General features: G+C 39.9%; 1 pseudogene; it reads right to left on the minus strand.

Moving 5' to 3' along the window:
* Positions 1-4,214: 4,214 nt before the first annotated feature.
* LOC139552016 (purine-rich element-binding protein gamma pseudogene) lies at positions 4,215-14,585 on the minus strand (annotated as a pseudogene).
* Positions 14,586-15,783: the final 1,198 nt, after the last annotated feature.

Below are 15,783 nucleotides of genomic sequence, written 5' to 3' on the forward strand. Positions count from 1 at the left end.
TGTGTGATGTATTGTTGTTTCTACCTTCTTGACCTTTGTGCTGTTGACAGTGCCCAATAATGTTTGTACCATGTTTTGTGCTGCTACCATGTTGTGTTGCTACCATGTTGTTGTCATGTTGTGTTGCTACCATGCTGTGTTGCTACCATGCAGTGTTGTCATGTGTTGCTGCGTTGCTATGTTGTCGTCTTAGGTCTCTCTTTATGTAGTGTTGTGTTGTCTCTCTTGTTGTGATGTGTGTTTTGTCCTATATTTATATTGTATTTATTTATTTATTTTTATCCCAGGCCCCCGTCCCCGCAGGAGGCCTTTTGGTAGGCCGTCATTGTAAATAATAATTTGTACTTAACTGACATGCCTAGTTAAATACAGGTTAAATAAAAAATGTAATAAAAGGCACAAACCAGATGGGATCGCTGCAGAATGCTGTGGTATCCATGCTAGTTAAGTGTTCCTTGAATTCTAAATAAATCACCGACAGTGTCACCAGCAAAGCACCCCCACACCAACACCCCTCCTCCTCCATGCTTCATACGTTCACCTACTCTACATCTCACAAAGAAATGGCGGTTAGAACCAAAAATCTAAAATTTGGACTCCAGACCTGAACCCAATAGAAAATCTTTGGAGGGAGCTGAAAGTCCGTATTGCCCAGCGACAGCCCCGAAACCTGAAGGATCTGGAGAAGGTCTGTATGGAGGAGTGGGACAAAATCCCTGCTGCAGTGTGTGCAAACCTGGTCAAGAACTACAGGAAACGTATGATCTCTGTAATTGCAAACAAAGGTTTCTGTACCAAATATTAAGTTCTGCTTTTCTGATGTATCAAATACTTATGTCATGCAATAAAATGTAAATGAATTACTTAAAAATCATACAATGTGATTTTCTGGATTTTTGTTTTAGATTCCGTCTCTCACAGTTGAAGTGTACCTATGATAAAAAATTACAGACCTCTACATTTATTTATTTATTTTTTATTTAACCTTTATTTAACCAGGAAGGGCTCATTGAGATTTAAAATCTCTTTTTCAAGAGCGTCCTGGCCAAGATAGGCAGCACCAAGTCATTACAAAAAATTACAGACAGACAACATGAAAAACTACAAGTACAAAGTACAAAACTACAAGTTTTACATGCTTTGTAAGTAGGAAAACCTGCAAAATCGGCAGTGTATCAAATACTTGTTCTCCCCACTGTACAAAGCAAGGAAAGTGAACTTCAAAACGTGATGTAGTTTTATTGGAATTTGCAGTTGGTAATGGTAAGTAATGAATCTGCTAGCTTCTGACATGAAAAGAGAGCAGTTGATGGGTTACTAAAACAGCTCATTCTATTGATTGGTACCAGCTATTCCTAATCCTTTTTTTCACCTAAAGTAGATGATTTGTGTCTAAAGTTGAATGGAAGTTGGAAGTGATGATGTCACAATGGGGAGCTTTAGAATGCTGAGGAAATCCCATAGAAGGGGAAGGAGGACAAAAAGGACAAAAAGTTGTATATTTAAAAAAGTATAAAACATATTTAAAAAGTTGTATACAAGCAACTCAAGTGAGACAATTCTGCACGTTTTAAAGTTTGAATAGCGTTTCTAGCTTAAGCAGTGTAGGAGGATTAGCGCGCTAAAGAATAACTAGATTGTAACTTTACAAGTGAAGTTGTGGGGCTTGCTAAAACTCTTTAAAATTATTTTTGTGGTAGTGGAAGTTTAAAAAGTTGTACTTTATTTATATTATTTGAATAGTGAAATAATTTCAAATGCCCATCCCTTCTCAGTAGTTGTGTGGTAAGTAGTTGTGGTCAGTAGTTGTGTGGTTGTGGTTAGTAGTTGTGGTCAGTCGTTTTGGTCAGTAGTTGTGTGGTTGGGGTCAATAGTAAGTCGCTCTGGATAAGAGCGTCTGCTAAATGACTTAAATGTAATGTAAATGTAATAGTTTTAATCGGTAGTTGTGTGGTTGTGGCCGGTAGATTTGGTCAGTCGCTATGTGGTTGTGGTCAGTAGTTGTGTGGTTGTGGCCAGTAGGTTAGGTCAGTAGTTGTGTGGTCAGTAGTTGTGTGGTTGTGATCAGTAGTTTTGGTTAGTAGTTGTGATCACTAGTGGTAAGTAGTTTTGTGGTCAGTAGTTGTGGTCAGAGGTTGTGTGGTTATGGTCAGTTGTTGTGTTTGGGTCAGTAGTTGTGTGGCCAGTAGTTGTGTGGTTGTGGTCAGTAGTTATGGTCAGTAGTTGTGTGGTTGTGTGGTCAGTAGATATGTTCACAAGTTGTGGTCAGTAGTTTTGTGTTTGTGGTCAGTATATGTTGTCAGTAGTGGTCAGTCGTTTTAGTAAGTAGGTGTTTGGTTCAGTAGTTGTGCTCAGTAGTTGTGTGGTTGTGGTCAGTAGGTTAGGTCAGTAGTTGTGTGGTCAGTAGTTGGGTGGTTGCGATCAGTAGTTGTGGTCAGTAGTTTTGTTCAGTGGTTGTGGTCAGTCGTTGTGTGGTTATGGTCAGTAATTGTGGTCACTTCAACCTCGTCATAATTTTTTGTCCTCTGAGTCTGAGTATCCATAGCAACGGCTCAGTTTGGGCTGCTCAATGATAAACATAGAGAGCTGTTAGCTGACGTTAGCGAGCCACTTTTTGTCACCCTAAACTCAGACAAACAGCTTTAAGCCATTGGTAGAAACTATTCCTAATCTGCTTTATCCAATCAGAGGGGTACAGTCCGCCCTTCTCTTTAGACAATTTAGTTATGTAGAGCACAGAGGATGATCCTGAGTAGAAGGACAAAGCTAGTGATCATTAGAAATCTTCTCTTTATCATTCCAGGTCATCCTATTGATTGGTACAAGCTATTCCTAATCCGTTATTGGAGACGAAGGTTTCATGTCCTTGTATGACTTGCTGGGGGAATGTTCAAAACGGCAGTTGTTCGCAAAAAAAGTTACCGAAAATGTTGTTGCGGTTACTAAAACAGCTGTTTTGTTTGATATTTCTGTTATTTTTACAGATTTGGGTCACTTTTTGTCTAAGTTGTTAGAAAAGTGGTCAACGTACAGTAGCTGATTCGTGTCTAAAGTTGTATTGTTGAATTGACAGTAAATGGAAGTTGGAAGTGATGATGTCACAATGTTGAGGAAATCCCATACAGGGGGATGGAGGACAAAAATATAAATAGTTAAATGTTTTTTAAGATGTCAAAAAGTTGTATACAAGCAACTCAAGCGTGACCATTCTAAACGTTTTAAAATGTGCGTTTCTAGCTGAAACGGTGTTAGAGGGGTAGCGTGCTTAAGAATAAGAAGAAAATAAGAAGTATGTCGAAGATTGAAGCTGGGGCTTTTGCTTCGCAAACCCCACAGTAATAAGAAGAAGAGGTATGTTGAAGATTTATGTAGGGGCTTTTGCCTTGTAATTCTGTACATGTTTCTATACAGCTGACACATTTGGTTTCAACTGAATCTACAATCAATTGCTCTTTAATAGTTTTCAAATAGTTTGAATAGTTTGCTAACGGTTATCTTACTGTATAATGAATCATGGAAAGGGTACTGATCGGAGGGATAAAAACCTGCACTGCTGGTATGCTCATTACCACAGCTTTAATGACAAACAACTACAGATGTCTCTTTATAGTGTGACCGGGGCAGCAGGTAGCCTAGTGGTTAGAGTGTTGGGCCAGTAACCGAAAGGTTGCTGGACTGAATCCCTGACCTGACAAGGTAAACATCTGTCGTTCTGCCCCTGAGCAAGGCAGCACTGTTTCCCGGTCGCTGAAGACGTGGATGTCGATTAAGGCAGCCCCCCTCTGATTCAGAGGGTTGAGTTAAATGCAGAAGACACATTTCAGTGTAACGCATTCAGTTGTACAGCTATCCCCCTTTCTGTGTGTTTACATGGTAGTTTATAGGCAGTACCTGTACATATAATTAGTGTGGATAGGTACACATTATGGTGGGTACTAGGTAGACACACCTATGTAAACACATGTATGTCAACAACTGCGGCATCTTCCAATGAGCAGACAGACATGGCAAGCTACCTTTGGCTGCTGCACACTGACTGCTATCGGCACAGAATACCACCGTAGTCCTGCACTGAAGCTGGTACAGAACTGGTCAAGATGGTTAAGCTGGTCAAGCTGGATCTTCCAGCAGGGTATGTATTAGGGACACTTATTCTAAAGTGGTACCAAACTTAACATTGAGATAGCGCACAGGAAACTTCACAACTGCATTAATCTGGTCAAACTTTTATTGAAAAATAAAATAAAAAGAATGATGGTTAATACAACTGTAAAACTACCACATTTTCATGTTTACCCCTCAAAGCAATACATCATGTTTACCCTTCAAAGCAATATCTGATCCCATGACAATCGTTTCCCAAGAGCGCATCACAACCTTTTGAAGACTGCATTATCTTTAGCTTTGCCCTCTCCAAACCGTGCTACATGTAAAAGCTGTTCAAAGACATAAACATTTGAATCAAAAGCATAAACAAATACATAATTAGATTGTCTATAGATCTTTTGGTGCATAATCACAAAGGGAGCGTAACAGTAAATTGGCATCACTGATGCAATCCCTATTTCCTTTACCGAAAGTATCAGCCACCTTGGGACTGACTGCCTCCAAAGCTGCAGGAGATACAGGTCTCTATCTGTCTCCCGTCTGTCTAACTGTCTGTCTGTAGGGATGTGTTTTGTTGATAGCAAAACATCATTTGATCAATGCTGTAGTGATGACAGACTCTCCCTGGGGCCAGTGCAAACTGGTGGCCAAGTGTTGGTAGTAAATGTCTTGATAGGTGATGAGGCTTCCATTGACAGTATTTACAGTTACACTATACCATTTGTGTTCTGGGAGGACATCTTGTGAGTCATTTGATGACTGCACAACATGTATAAACATGACATTTCCTCTTTGCATGCATGCATCTGGGGTCCATATAAGCACCTTCATATGTTATAGCACCATTTTATTTGTTCATTTTTTACCGTTTTCAGTTTAGGAGCCAGCTGTTGGCATGCATACACTTGGGTTTTTTCAGATTGGTTTTCTAAACATTGCAACCTTTTACAAACATTACAAGGCATTGAATGCATATTCATACAGTACCATACATGTAGAACATGAAATAATACAGTACACATGTTAAAGAAAGTTCTAGAATACAGAACAATTGCTTTCTTGTTTTGAGTCATCTAATATTCTACGGAACTACAGGACACGCTAATGTTTTAACATTACATTTATCCAAAGATACACTAAACTTTTCTGCTTCACCATTTCATTTTTTTTATATCATTACCATAGACATTTAGTTTTAAATTCTACTGCAAAAATGGCATGATAAACACAAAAATAAACAAAACCAACAAAGCTTCTTCAATACCCATACTTCTCACAGCACACTACATACACCAACTATAAATTAGTAACATATTTAAAAGATGTTCTCACATTTCCGAAGTGAAGCCTGAACTCCTTTTTTTTCTTCTTCTTTTAGTTGACACTACTGCAGTTAGGTGGTTAGTAGTGTTTTGTGGAGCTTGAGTGCTAAGTAGCCTATGCTTCGGAAACTATAATCTCCTAAAGACGCTTGAACATCCTTGGTGTTTCATGCAATAGAAATCTGTTGCAATAAACATCTCCCTCATATTTCTTTCACCAGACTGACAGGTCATCGTTTCCATTTTCCAAACATACCTTTGTTCTAAAAACTAAGAAAAATTATCATCCAAGTAAAACAATACAATCAAATTGTAAAGAAGTTCCAAGGCTTAAAGGTTAGAAACCTTTTGTTTAGATGATAACAGTCCAAATTCGACCACTAGGCTACATACCACCCGCCAAAAAGCTCAAGTTTATTCACTTAAATTGTGAAAAAAAGAAAAGAATTTAGGGTAGATATCAACTCCATTTGACATTGCTAGCTGCCATTATTACTACAACAAAACAATCCAAGTGGACAAAACAATAGCATCGGAAAGCCATAACACTGTAAGATTTTGACCTTATTTCAAAAGTGTCACAGTGGTTCAGGTAAAACAAAACGTAAAGATGAAGGGTAGGCTATTGACTTCAGGGCCACTATCTGGGTCAGCTTATCTCAAGGTGCAGCTCTTTTGAGGTTCAAATGGATGATATCAACATCTAGGCGAAGATTAGCTTCATGGTGTGGCAATTTAAGAGCACGATTGTCACTTCAAAGTTTAAACCAATGCATGGATCATGTGGTCGCTCCATGTGAATTGAGTAAGAAGCAGCAGAGTAAAGTGCTGTTTTTTTAAAGTGCTTTCTTAAAGGAGGCTTGTGTTTCGAAGAGCACATGAGCTGTGCATCCCCCTTCATATTCTCTCTCCATCTCCAAGAGAGGAAAAAAGCCTTTGTTTTTAGAGATATACATGATGCAGGCAAGATTTGCCCCAAAGGTTCTGTGATCATCATTAAAGCCTTAATCTCAAACACAAAATCACTGGGCAATCTAAAATATTGATATAAATTAAAGCATGTGGGAACAAACTAATTTTCAAGGAAAGTTGTGCTTTGAATGATTTTTCTATAATGAGCTGTTGAACTTTTCCCGTTAGAATAAATTAAATCATTCAAATGGAATTTCCATACCACACATTAGATCATTCAAATAAAACACACTGAAAAACCAGAATATTCTTGTGCTTTTCATGTACTTCTTTTTTATGCCTCTCCCTAATGTCAATATGCCTTGTCTATTGCTGTTTTGGTTAGTAATTTTTGTCTTAATTCACTGTAGAGCCTCCAGCCCTTATGTTACACCCCCCCCACACACGGTCACTGCACCTGCCTTAAATGGTGCCTCTAGAGACAAAACCTCTCTCATCATCACTCAATGCCTAGGCTTACCTCCACTGTACTCACATCCTACCGTACCCTTGTCTGTACATTATGCCTTGAATCTATTCTTCCGCGCCCAGAAACCTGCTCCTTTTACTCTGTTCCAAAATCACTAGAGGACCAGTTCTTTTAGCCTGTAGCCGTACTCTTACCCTACTCCTCCTTTGTCCTCTGGTTATGTAGAGGTTAACCCAGGCCCTGCAGCCCCCAGCATCACTCCCATTCCCCAGGCGCTCTCATTTGTTGACTTCTGTAACCGTAAAAGCATTGGTTTCATGCATGTTAACATTAGAAGCCTCCTCCCTAAGTTTGTTTTATTCACTGCTTTAGCACACTCCGCCAATCCGGATGTCCTACCCCTGTCTGAATAGTGGTTTAGGAAGGCCACCAAAAATCCCAAAATTTTAATCCCCAACTATTACGTTTTCCGACAAGATAGAACTGCCAAAGGGGGTGGAGTTGCAATCTACTGCAGAGATAGCCTGCAGAGTTCTGCCTTACTTTCCAGGTCTATGCCCAAACAGTTTGAGCTTCTAATTTTAAAAATGAATCTCTCCAGAAATAAGTCTCTCACCGTTGCCGCTTCTTATAAAAATGTAGAACTAAGAACAGATATAGCCCTTGGTTCACCCCATACTTGACTGCCCTTGACCAGCACAAAAACATCCTGTGGCGTTCTGCATTAGCATCGAATAGCCGCCGCGACATGCAACTTTTCAGGGAAGTCAGGAACCAATATACTCAATCAGTTAGGAAAGCTAAGGCTAGCTTTTTCAAACAGAAATTTGCTTCCTGTAGCACTAATTCCAAAAGGTTTTGGGACACTGTAAAGTCCATGGAGAATAAGAGCACCTCCTCCCAGCTGCCCACTGCACTGAGGATAGGAAACACTGTCACCACCGATAAATCTACAATAATCGATCATTTCAATAAGCATTTTTCCACGGTTGGCCATGCTTTCCACCTGGCTACCTGTACCCTGGCCAATATCTAAGCACCCCCTGCAGCAACTAAGTGCATGCTCTTCAACTGATTGCTGCCCGTACCCTCCCACCCGACTAGCATCACTACTCTGGACGGTTCTGACCTAGAATATGTGGACAACTACAAATACCTAGGTGTCTGGTTAGAGTGTAAACTCTCCTTCCAGACTCACATTAAGAATCTCCAATCCAAAATTAAATCTAGAATTGGCCTCCTATTTCGCAACAAAGCCTCCTTCACTCATGCCGCCAAACTCACCCTCGTAAAACTGACTACCCTACCGATCCTTGACTTTGGCGATGTCATTTACAAAATAGCCCCCAACACGCTACTCAGCAAACTGGATGTAGTCTATCACAGTGCCATCCGTTTTATCACCAAAGCCCCATATACTACCCACCACTGCAACCTGTATGCTCTCGTTGGCTGGCCCTCACTACATATCCTTCGCCAAACCCACTGGCTCCAGGTCATCTATAAGTCTATGCTAGGTAAAGCCACGCCTTATCTCAGCTCACTGGTCACCATAGCAGCACCCACCCGTAGCACACGCTCCAGCAGGTATATTGCACTGGTCATCCCCAAAGCCAACACTTACTTTGGCCGCCATTCCTTCCAGTTCTCTGCTGCCAATGACTGGAACGAATTGCAAAAATCTCTAAAGCTGGAGTCTTACATCTCCCTCTCTAACTTTAAGCATCAGCTGTCTGAGCAGCTTACCGATCACTGTACCTGTACACAGCCAATCTGTAAATAGCACACCCGACTACCTCATCCCCATATTATTACTTATCCTCTTGCTCTTTTGCACCCCAGTATCTCTATTTACACATCATCATCTGCACATCTATCACTCCAGTATTAATGCTTAATTCTAATTATTTTCGCCTCTAGGGCCTATTTATTGCCTACCTCCCTACATTTGCACACACTGTACATAGATTTTTCTATTTTTCTTTTCTTTTGTGTTATTGACCGTACATTTGTTTATATGTAACTCTGTGGCCAGGTCGCAGTTGTAAATGAGAACAGTTCTCAACTGGCCTACCTGGTTAAATAAAGGTGCTTTTTAAAAATATAAATAAAAAAGTTGGGATTGCCACCTCTAAGAATACAAAATAAAACAAACACCGGTCTTTAAGATAGAAAAAAAATCATAATCAAGTTTAACCCCTTCTTTTTTTGTCATTGACTCTTTTTTCATTATATACACAGTACCTCATCCCTTGAGATTCGAAATTCAGTCAACTGCATTCATGAGGAAACTACTATATGTCTTTAAGATGTCAAACATCATAATATCAAGTTTGTTTTAGAGGCAATGATTTTTAACCTTGCCTTTTTTGTTATTGACCCATCCTTTTTTTTAATCATATACACAGTACCTCTTCCCTTGAGATTCAGTCAACTGCATTCTTGTGGAAACTACTATATGTCTTAACACAGAAAGTAGCATGAGTATGATGCATTCTGACTGTTCTATTTGGTTCATCTCTCCTCAATAGATCTTCCATGCGGAACAAACATATGGCGAGCTAAATGTACAGCAAATTAAATTGGTAAATTTCCGCTCTGCAGAAGAACCGCTGTTTTATAGGCCCTGTAACGCAAGGGGCACAGTTGCTAGGGAGTTGTAGCCAAAAAGAAAACTAAGAAAAATGAACACTGTCAGACTATTTCATACATCCTTTGTCACCAGATGCAAGGGAAAGGTCAAATTTGAGGTTCGGCACAGAACGTTGGTTAAAACTAGAACAAACCATTTGAATTGAAGCCCTGTTTAAGCAAGATGTTAAGCCCTTACTAGTACTGCAAGATCGTTTGTCTGGCACTCAGACATATGAAGAGATGTTTAGACTAATAAGGTGTATGGATTAGGTCATCAGCATAGGACATTTTATGTCACTGAACATATCAGCCCCATCACCTTATCTGGCAATAAGTCTATGGTGCCGTTTCCTGGACACAGCCCCTAAATGATAAAAAATGGTCTAATAAAGCTCCAGGGGTCTAAAATGTGGCGGCAAATTAGATGTGGAGGAAGTTTGTAACAGAATATCGCCTGTCTTTTTCAAAGACCTCATTTGGGCATGTGACAAGGGCACATTTTTCAACTGTCTGCTGTCTAACCAGCCTCTACATGTGTTGAGACTATTACAAAGTAGGCAACAAAGCCTATATCAATAAAGATTATCTGTGTTGGGAGCGATGCTCCTTTCTAATGCACCACAAGTGTCAGCATGACTTGAAACTAAAAATATAGTATGGCAGATAATCAAAAATCCATGTGAGGAGAAATTATGTCTTCACTTAAAGTAATGTGTTAATGTGTAGTGCTGAGCGATTAGTGCTTTTTGAGGTCGGTTCGGTTTCGGTTCGATTATTAAAAAATAATCATGGTTTTCGATTTTGATAATGTTTTTAGACATTAAATGCACTATGCAATATGTGGGTTGAATGCTGTAACACATAAATCTTTTTTTTAAGTCCCCATGATGGTAGTGACTGCCCATTACTGCGTATCACCTATTAACCATAATTTAATCACATTACTTTACTTTAATAAAATATTAGAATGAAATAAAAGTAATCAAATAATACTAAGTCCTCAAATAGAGCTGCTGCATATGATGTCTGACAAACTCACTACTTTAGTAGTTCTTCAAAGTAAATAAGGCCTACTTTTATTACTGCTGAATACCAACTATCAATCACTTAGATCATGTATTTTCAGGCTCACTAAGCAACTGCTTTCTATACCTCTTGAAGGCATGTTCTCTCTTCTCTCAATCTCTGTGTCTTGCTCCGCACAGACCGGACAGGTTTAAGTGGGCGCCCAATGGATTATGGTCATTGTAGTTAATTACCATGTTTCCTGCTCTAAACTATGTAGAATATTGGCCCGTTGGAAATTACAACTCCCTACCACATCGCACAATTCAGGCTTGATCTGATTTATCTCTACAGAAACTGCACATCAAGCTAAAATTGTCTGTGATGAGATTTGAACTCACAACCTTTGGGTTGCTAGACGTTTGTCTTATTCGCCTACCCATTCAATCTCGGCCTCCGAGATTGAAAACACTGAATTTACAAATGAACATGACAAAGCTCTGGATTTACGATCGCCCAGAGCTAACTCTGAGCGCTCTCTGGCACTCCATATTGAATTTACGAACACACCCGAAATCGTAAAATGTCTAGCTAGTCATGTGTTATGCTAACAAGCGAGAAAGAGGTTGCATAGCAACAGCATCAACTTCCAGTAGACAGGTAAAGCGCTAGTACACTCAACTGAAAGGCTACTGTTTGTTTACAGTATACTAAAATGAACTAATAGTATATAATCATTAAGTATGTAGTATACAGTATGTCAGTATGGGTATTCGATCACAGCACCGGTTTTATATCCTTGTCCTGCCATTTGTTCCTAGGCCATCATTGAAAATAAGAATTTGTTCTTAACTGACTTGCCTAGTTAAATAAAGGTTAAAAAAAAATAAAAAATAAAAAAGTTTGCTACATTTGTGTCAAAAGTGGGATGGCGGCTGTGCGATGGCTCAGACATGCTAGGGGGCTGAGTAGTCAAAGCACAGGGATGTGCCTTCGAGTAAGTTGTAGCAAATCTTGCTATATGTGCCACGTTACAATTCCAAGCAAGTGGGTTAACCCTATTGACACGATGCATAGGGTGTTTGTCTGTCACGCCAGGTATTTGAGTTCTATTCCCTGCCCCACTGTTCACTACAATCCCAAAAGGCTCAACTATCACGGTGAGGTCGCTAGGTGTTGTAGCCTACAAAGGTCGTTTAGTATTATTACATGGGGTACAAATTTAATTTAATCTTTCAATTATGTTATTATTTTTATTGCTGGCTCTGTTATACAGTTAATTACATGTGTATGGCTTTAGGGAAAATAAAATGATCCTACCTAAACTAGCCTACAACACCGCAATGCAATTCATATTTGTATTATTATTTTCAAGTAAGCACAAGTAATAATGTAATTTAAATAAATGCTCAAAAGCAGATAATTGAACGTTTCATTCCATTTGGATAAATTGTGGGTCAGGCTGTATTTTAATTTCTGATACTGATGCGCTGTCTGTTGCTGATCATCATTCTCCTGAGTCGTTTTAAATAGTGTAGCCACATAGGCCTATGCTTCTAGCAGGCCCAGTTATTCAGGAAAGCTTACTCTGCGTTCTGCCTCCTTTCTGATCCGAGTGGCGATTCCTCGACCTAGAACCTAACGCTTCAATATAGCCAAAATATTTGTAATTTTACTTTTAAAATGTATTACCTTTTATGTGTGCAATAAACACAACCAGTCACAATGTTTTAATCCGATTAGGCTACTTCAAAAGTATCCTGTAGGCTACCTGCGCACGTTCATCCACTCCACTAATACAATTCCAGCATCCAAACTGCGCATTGGCCATTCCATGAATGGAAAGAATCAGTTAGAAAATAGCAAAAAGTTAAATGACATTCAGAGATTGTCAAGCCAAGCCATCGATACTGAGTAGGGAAAGATGTATTCCCTGTTTGTCCCGGATTGACATACTCTAATTGAATGGGGTGTTGAAAACGCAAACCATGATGATGTGCTCGAAGTCGATATTCGGTATGCAGTTATGAATTGCTTATTGGTTGTGTGTAGTGCTTTGGCACATAAAATCCTTGCATATATTTGATATAATTATAAATATAGCATCAAAATGTTGAAAATCTGATTTCCTGATAGCTGATAATTGTCTGCAGCCGGCTCTGATTATAGTGTAATGACATAGGCAGGGAGTTTGAGCTCGTCCGTGATGGTCGGCGAACCGTCAACCAAACTGTCCCTTATTCTATAAAACGAAATCATGAAATGCTACCTACACAAATTATTATTGCTGTTTAAACAACAATATCATGTCTTGCATTCAGCAGTATATCTTACATTAACCCCCTACCAATGTTTGTGGGGGACAGGACGTGTACACTTTCATGTCTCACCTTTTTTTCCTCAATCAGACAATCACATGCGCACACGTACTTTCATTCACACACTCAGTCAACCACAATGAAGAAGAAAAAAAAGATTTGATTCACATAAATGACCTACATCATCATTTAGCCTTTTGAATATCATTTTTCATTTTTCAATAGGCAACACGTCCTGCTGCACCAATTTCAAAACGGATGCCATAATCGAAATGTATGATTGAAACAGGAACGACCACGAACAAAGCAAAAGTGCTAGTTGACATACAAGAGACATATGCCTAATAGAGATACATTAAGAATACTTTTTCATATGTTCTAGGATATTGTCATGTTTAGCTTTTTCCATCCCTGTTTTAACCCACCATCACTAGAAACCTCTTACAGCCATATAATGCCATTGTCAATCCTCTTGTTCTCCAATGTCCTCGCGAGTCTCTGTCCTCTTCTCCTTGTGACAGGTGACAATTCGCTGCATTTCCTCCTCATACCTAATGAAATTATCTCCAAATCTGGCCCAGGCTTTCATGGGAACCGTTATGGTGTTCCTGTATGGCTGTTTTACCTCGCTAATCTTTAAAAAGACACCATACCGATTGGAACCAACGTCGAAATAAAACCTCTTATTGTCCACTCGGAATGATGCTGCCTCGGGAAACTCGGTGCATTCTTCATGGTTCCCATTGCCTCTTCTAAACTCATCCGTGGCATCATCGTCGCCGTAGTCTTCAATCAGCTGCGACAGTGCATCTCTGAATTCGATTAGCCCTTGAGCCGGCAACACTATGGTTTGATCGATGCCCTGGCCGTAGTAACCGATGGCCCCATGCCCTCTGCTGACAGTCTGTCTGATGCGGAGGAACCTGCCTCGCTGGTTCTCTTTCAGGTCCAGATAGTACTTTCTATTGTCTCTCTCAATGAATTCACTCTTCAGGACGCGATGAGTATGCTCCTCCGACACCGCAGAGCCAGTGGGAGACACGGATGCGGCGTGGTGATCCTGCGGTCTTCTGCGGGAGTCGTGCGGGCGGCCCTGGCCATTGCTCTGCTCTTCTGGCCGTGGTACCAGGCCACCTCTCAACCCAATATGAGCGTAATAATCAATGAAGTCCCCCAGGCAATAACGTAGATCGGGTGCCATTGACATGGACAGCGTTAATTTGCTCTTTCTGATGTTATCATGACGTTCTCTTCCAATCCAAACCTCTGCAATTTTTAGGAATCGTCCCCGTGCACTTTGTTTAACATCCAAATAAAACCGTTTCTTCTGGATGTCGACACGTTTAGAGGCAAGCTCCTGAATGTCTATGCCCTGCTGTTGACTGCCAGGGTGAACATACTGTTGAGGATATGCGCCTCTCGCCATAGAATCTGATGTAATCCTTCCTCTGTCTCTTTCCATCCCTCTTGAATATGTTGTATCAGACATCATTATTTCGTTTCCAACACAGTTAAGCACACGACAAATTGCCTGGCATTACCAGCCAACATGCTGTCTTTCATGTAACCTTATTAGTTTCGCTAGACAGACAGTTTATTGCTATAGTAGGCTAAATTTGAAAGATACCTGGATTGACCTGAAATGGCCGCTACCTGACAGGAGTATTCAGCTGATCGAGTTTCTGCGTCCGGATTTAAAGGTCAAGCGTTAGTAACGTTTGGTCCCATTTTCATCGTAACCCTTGGCAAGACGGGTTACTTAGCTACCCCCTTTCCTGCATCTGACAGTTCTCCCGGACAGTCTCTTTAGAGGGCGCTGCTTCGGTGGTTTCCACTAGTTACTACAGCCACAAAGTCAAAATTGGTTTTATCGTTAAAAAATAATAATTAAAAAATAGCTTTTGGGTCTTAATTTAAGGTTAGGGTTAGGCATACGGTTATTCGTATGGTTAAGGATTAAAATCGCATTTTAAGAATATAAATGTTAGAAATAGGCGGGGTTTATGATGTTGTAGCTTTGTTAACTAGTGACGACCCGCTTCGTTAGCGGTAGATTGATGAATCCAATGAACCCATCCAACTCTCTCCCCCTTCCATTTCCAGCAGCGAAATCCCACAGTTTAAAGAGACAACGTAATCCTAGTTTGAGCAGTACAGTTCAATTTGACACAGCAAGCGAATTTACTGCAAAGAACTGCCTTTATAAAGTAGACAGCTGCAATAACGTTGTCGCCGTGGACAAAGATGCTGTCAAGGAAAATATAAAGCCTTACCTGCCAATCTTTTCAACATTAACAAATTAGAGGAAGGCACATGGTAATTGATTGACAAAATATAGAGCAGTGTGCTGACCACCGGTATAGTCCCAGTCGGTATTTGATAAAATGTGTGGGGAACAAATTGTGGTTACCATTGGCTCACAGCAAAAATGTTATAAAAAATTAAAACGTAATTTTCTTGTTACCTGCTTGTTTTAGTCAATTACAAAACTACATTTAAGAAAAGAAAAGTACAACATGTTTAATGATTACTTTTCAACATTGCCTGCTCCCTAGCATTCTCACGTAATAGAGCTTCCTTCATGCCGCTTTTCATGACGGTGCTAGCAGCCACATGAGTGAGTGGGTGCTAGTTAGCTAGCTACCAACCAACCACAACATTAAAGCTACAATATGTAATTTTTTGGCCAAGCCGACCAAATTCACATAGACTTGAGTTGTGAGTTATAGAGTTTTCATTATCATTGAAAGCAAGTCAAAGAAGCGCTAGGTCTGTACTATGTGCACTATTTCTATGCTTCCCGTTCTTTTACATTCGGATTTGTACACCAGCTTCAAACAGCTGAAAATACAATATTTTGTGTTATGGAAAATATATTTCACAGTGGTTTAGATGGTACAATGATTCTCTAAACTATACTTGCTTATTTTGTCACAGAAACTGAAATTAGATGAACTATTAGAATTTTAGCAACCAGGAAATGGCAAAGTGATTTTTGCATAGTGCATCTTTAAGC

Source organism: Salvelinus alpinus, chromosome 24, assembly GCF_045679555.1.
Source record: "Salvelinus alpinus chromosome 24, SLU_Salpinus.1, whole genome shotgun sequence".
Classification (NCBI taxonomy): Eukaryota; Metazoa; Chordata; class Actinopteri; order Salmoniformes; family Salmonidae; genus Salvelinus; species Salvelinus alpinus.